Raw genomic sequence first — 6242 nt, forward strand, 5'->3', positions numbered from 1 at the left:
TCTGTATAAACACTATGCTCCAAATTTTGATACGGAAAAAGGTAATATTATTTGCCTGCGTATCGGGTAAGGTCAGAGATTAAAGCACAATATCTTTTCTGAGTGTGATACGTAAAAATTTATAATAAAATTAATTTTTGTGTGTTTTGTCTGTGTATTCAAAAACCAGTCGTAGGTTGCCAACAACATTCTATAGCCTACGACTGTTGTTTAAATAGTAATTATAGAAGGTTGCTGTACAGCCACGCCAAGATGGAATGGAATTTTTTTTGTCTATGTGTAAAAAGTCGTGTATTTCTTATCTGCAAAAACTGCATTGACACATGTGCATAAAAATTGTAATTTTGAGGTGTAGATGAAACATATTGACGTTGAGACATTGTTTTCTTCAGATTTATGGTCAGTCATTTGTAGCATAGCCAGTGAGGTCATCATTTTCACTTGGTTATTATGAGGTACGTTTTTATGAGGTATTTAGTGAAAACAAGACAATAGTCGTACGTAAAATGTATTTAAAGCTACAAACTTCCGTTTGATATTGGCGTATTTTTACGAATAATTTGAATCAGAAACCCAGCCGAGATAACGTCAAAAGAGTGCAGTCAAAGCTAGGCAGCGAAATGGAAGCTAGTTGTGGATTTCAAGAGCTGATTACGTCCTTCTGTTTTCTGTGCTTCGGATTCTTTTGTTTATCAACAAATAATAAAACATAGAGCAATCATTTTTTGCCGTCTACATTTTCCTGAAAACTGCACTCGAGTCGCTCCGCTGCAGATGTCTCCTGAAAAATACCCATTGACTTTTCAGTATCAACAGCTGTAGCTGCGAGCCCCTTCTAACCAAGAACCTCTGCTGCTGCGAAAGTCGCATCTCCTTATCCTGTCTGCTCTGAATAGAATAAAACGGATGAAAATGTTAGTGGATGGCGAAGTTAGGAGGCGACAAACATAAATCACCACCTGTGAGGTAAGCTGACTCCATCGCAAATAAGTCAGGGAAAAAATTGTTAACATGTTGGTTGCTGGTAAAACTTCCGAGTTGTTTCGTCGTGGTCCATTAAACTTTTTTATTTCTTATGCAAACATTTACTAAGCCTCCTTTTCATGGTATTTACGTTGCTCTCCAACGTCCGAGCCGTCAGTAGACAAGACGCGGTCGAACCAGGGACCACATCTGAAGATGTCCAACGCAGCTTGTAAGATTCTTTTATAAACAACTTTGTGATGTGTTGTGGATCAAATGGTATGCTTAATCAGTTTTTGTTAGCAAAACTTTACATGAATCGATTGGGCAATGCAACTCCCAACACCAAATAAGAAATACAGTGATTGCAAAATACGTTCAGACCTTACGCACTGAATCCTAAGGCCCTGTTCACATAACATATAAATTAAATTGTCTTACCTCTAAAACAGCGACGGTGGAATGCGATATATTCTAGTCTCTCATAAAAAATGCAGATGCTAGCTACAGGTTCAGCAGTGTGTAATGCTGGCCATAATACTTGAAATGCACATGAAATTCATTTGGCTGATAAACGAGAATATTTAAGAAAATCCATTTTCTTTGAAAAGTATGTGACTTGGACTGGGAGGCAGTACTGATTATGGTGAATTTTTAACACTCAGTTTTTGTTATCAAAATTATAGCAAGTTAAGTTTGGCTTATCAAAAACATTTGACAATTGAAGTTACATTACTCACAATTGATTCACAAACAATGAGATTTAAACAGCAAGTATTTTCTAACTTCAGCAATCCAACATAAATGCAAATCATCAAATTACACGTAGCTCTGTTAATAAATCTTGAAAGCATTACAAAAATGAAATATCTAACTAGTTTTTGATCAAAACCGTTTACGTACATTCTGGGGTTACTAAACAATTACAAACTATCAACCAACTCACTATACTATCGCGCTGGCAAAAACAGAAATTATAATTATTACCTTTGTTGTATGAAGACTTCTGCTTCCAAGTTCAACAATACTAACATATCTAAATTAATCTAACTCTTGATGGCTTCACACAGCACATCCCAAAAACTGCCTACTGCACCGTCTTCCCCCCCACAGACAGCTGCCTACAACTGAGCGTCAAGCGCTCTCTTATTCCGACAACGTAGCACGTCCAGGTCATACATTTTTTCCAAGAAGTTGGCTCTGTGGTCTTGCACAGCCAGCGATCCACATTATCGAGCCCATCAGAGTCATTCAATGTTTATAGTACACTAGTTTCATTTTAATTAATTAATATTATTATCTTATTCTGGTGCCACATAAAACTGTGCCCCAGTATTCCTTCCAAGCCCTAGACGAAACGACAGGAAAATAAAGTTTCACGGACCACGACTGTACAGCTTGGAGGAGTCACCAGCAACTAATTACATCTGATCGTGAAAGCCTTCATAATTAAGTGCAACTACTCACGGAGATCCAGTGCGGGCTGTAATCATCGTGTGGCTGTAAAACTTGGTAGATATGCTAATACATTAACGCAGAGCCGATTTACGCTGGAAGAAAATTAGTTCCAGTTTTAGCTACCAGGTGCACATCCGGCACTTTACAGCACTTCATCACTGTCTTCGGTGGTCGTGCTAAACAAATTTTGTGAGCAGTGGTTAATAATAAAAATCAACATTATTCCTTTCTTACTTGTTTGACCTTTTCTGCCCACATCCCGTTCCTGATCCATTACATAGGGAAACATTTCTATAGGTCTGTCTTGCATGTGAATGCAGATTTGCACCTGGCGCCCAAAACCGGAACTAATTTTTTCCTGCAAAATCGGTTCGGCATTAACGCATTAGAATATCAACCAAGTTTCGCTGCCACACAATTATTACAGCCCATGCTGGACCTCTGTGAGTAACTGCACCTTAATTATATCCACCATATGTTAAGGGTTATTGTTCGTAACTCTACACATGCTGTTTAGTAGACTTCGAAAAGAATTAGTGACTGAAGGACAGAAGTGGCCGCTTATAAGGCTGATCTAGAACCAAATGTTAGTACCTGGTTTAGTTCGACTGCGTTTATGCCATCAGATTCTCGGCAGTCTGGCAACCGACAAAGTAAATAAATAAATCACTCCTGAAACAACTTAACTATGTGATTGGCTGGACTGAGATCTTCAGACCCTGAGTCGCTAGAAACGTATCTCTGTCAGAGGCTTGGAAAATAACTTCTCCTATTTCATGTTTTGCAAGCGTGAACTTACGAATGTCAAAACAATCATCTGCGTTTCCATAACGCAGAAGCAGGAAGCACTCTGTGCATCCATCGAAAGGTAGGGCTGTTGGGTAAATGGTGAAGTTTCTTTGTTCTTCCCAGATCAGTGAGCATCAAGAAATGCTGAATAGCATAAATCGAGACTCATGCGTGATGAAAAATGGTTCAAATGGCTCTGAGCACTATGGGACTTAACTTCTTAGGTCATCAGTCCCCTAGAACTTAGAACTACTTAAACCTAACTAACCTAAGGACATCACACACATCCATGCCCGTGGCAGGATTCGAACCTGCGACCGTGGCGGTCGCACGGTTCCAGACTGTAGCGCCTAGAACCGCTCGGCCACCCCGGCCGGCCATACGTGATGAAGGCTATGCAAGCAATATATCACGGTTCTTCTATTGCATAGGCCTCTATGAATCGTATTTCTCGACATACGTCACCTGATATGAGCTATAGAGCTCACACCCATTAGCCCTGACGTGATTAGTGTGTGTGTGTGTAGACCAACGCACATGCAACAATTTCCGTCACCACTGTCCGACATTACACGTGGCTTATACTCTCTGTATCTCTGTGACGCTTAAAGATTTATTTCGAGATTGTTACACAGCCAGCGAATCATCTACAGTTGATAGTGGAGACGTAGTGAAACTAAGGTCTGTTTACGTTCCCTTTACGACCATCCAGACATACACCACACTAATTAACTGGACAAATGTGATCTGCTAGACATTACGAGGGACTAATAATACAACACAGGAGCTGAAACGAAACTGTTCAGTAATTCTGATTAGGGATATGACACGTTCTCGTTCGAAATACCGAAGATCTGAACAACCTTGTGGAGACACATTATGAAACGCACTGTGATTCAATAAATAGTTTCAAGTGATTTTGTCTGCAGATATTGTTTTTAAAATCTTAAAGTTAATAGCCTCACAGTTCAGTCGTGTTGAATAATATTCCCGTAAATTAATATACCTGGGATTCTGAGTTTATAATGTGGAACATATTGAGTTTTCCATGATTTCACTTGGTCGCTCTATATAATGCATACTTATTCAGAACTGCTTGCCATTCTAATGGTACCTTCTGAAAGATATGACCAAAGATTAACTGGCGATCATGACGAAGGACACTAATGCTGCATTCAACTACTGATTTCACCTGCTCCTTCCGAGAACTAAAACATTCAGTTTAAATCTAGATTCGTCTCAAAGACTGCTTCTTAATGTTCTCTGTCTATGGATGTCGATGTTACATTATTCAACACTTCCCGTTAATTTAAGTGGCGAACCATGCCAATTATATTTCTGAAATATTCTAAAGTCATATTATGCAAACATCATCTATAAATAACGTCGAGTTCCGTTTTTGTTTGTGCATGGTGCGATTATCGATACTAAGTTTCTGTGAATCCAAAACATGTTTGTGCTCTGTAACACATTTCTCTAACGAATCCGACGTAAGTAGCCAGATCTGCATGAACTGTAAATGAGTCCGTCCCGGTATCTGAGCGGTCAGCGTGGCGAATTTCTAACCGCATATGCCCGGGTTCAGTTACCGGCCTGGTCGGAGACTTTCTCATCTCGGCGACTGGGTGTGATGATGTTCTTACAGTAGTATCTTCATAACTGATATTCTGCTCTTGATGTGACTGTAAGGGTACGTCCCGAAACCCAGTAAATTAAAATAAAAAGAAACAAAAGAAACTGTAAACGACTTAATCCACGAAGTCTTCAAATCCCCTATACCAAATTGGTGCTACTAAAATGCATGAATAGCCGTAATAATGACGTTCCTGGTATGTGAGCGTGCCGTCGGAACTAGCAGCACGCCTTCATGAGCTGCAGCTAGATCTTGACGCTTGCGAAATTCTCGGTGCGCTCAAGAAAGCGCACTTTGGCTCCACACACATATTTATAATTTCTACAACCCGATGTTGCCCTACAAACACAAAATTTAAATTTTTTTTCTGGGCCAGTGGAGATCATACTCCCAGAAATAAATTAAAATAATTCGCTTCACCCAGTTTCGACCAAGATGATTTTTGCGAGATTTTCCTCAGTTGTCAAGTAAATACCGGAAGTGCTAATATCTTCCGTTTTATTCCCTACTGGGAACCTTTCTGCCTCACTAACAACTTACTTGGTAATCCACCGAAAAGAACCGTGACAGTATAATTACCCAGATTTAAAACTGCCCGCTATCTCTTGGAAAGGAGAATGAGAAGTCTAAAAAGAAATCCTGCAGTGGGAGACAAAAGTTTCTGTGTTTGTGAGATAGTCAGTCACAATCAACACCACATAATCGAGAAGTTTGATTCATTTAATACAGCGATTATTGCTATTGTCACTTCGTCCAATCATTATTTTGCCATTTACAATACAGCGGTGGGAGACAAGGATGACTGACAAGGGTACCAGCACAGGGCTGTGGTGATGACCCAGTTCCACTAGTCTGTCACGAACTAAATCTCCAACAGCGTTGTGCCTTCACCATACTTGAGTTCCATTAACTAATGTATTGCAGTTCACCGCCTATACTGCTTTCAAAAAAAATTACAGTGTCTGAAGCATCGTCGGCCGCGGTGGCCTTGCGGTTCCAGGCGCTTCAGTCCGGAACCCCGCGACTGCTACGGTCGCAGGTTCGAATCCTGCCTCGGGCATGAATGTGTGTGATGTCCTTAGATTAGTTAGGTTTAAGTAGTTCTAAGTTCTGGGGGACTCTTGGCCTCAGATGTTAAGTCCCATAGTGCTCAGAGCCATTTGAACCTTTTTTTTCTGAAACATCCGACGTGCATGGGTCGTGGAATATCTAACTTACTGCCGAGCGAAGAGACACAGTGACCAACAAATGGATCTTGCATTTGTGGGGACTAGGCTTCAAATCCCCACTAACCGATTCACATTTAATCTTCGTTGATCCATAGTTGAAATGGAGGACCGTGGGACGTCAGCTGGTATAAATTTATATTAAAAATGAAGAAATTCTTCCAGCTGTATTT

This window comes from Schistocerca piceifrons, chromosome 1 (genome assembly GCF_021461385.2).
Source record: "Schistocerca piceifrons isolate TAMUIC-IGC-003096 chromosome 1, iqSchPice1.1, whole genome shotgun sequence".
NCBI classification, from domain to species: Eukaryota; Metazoa; Arthropoda; class Insecta; order Orthoptera; family Acrididae; genus Schistocerca; species Schistocerca piceifrons.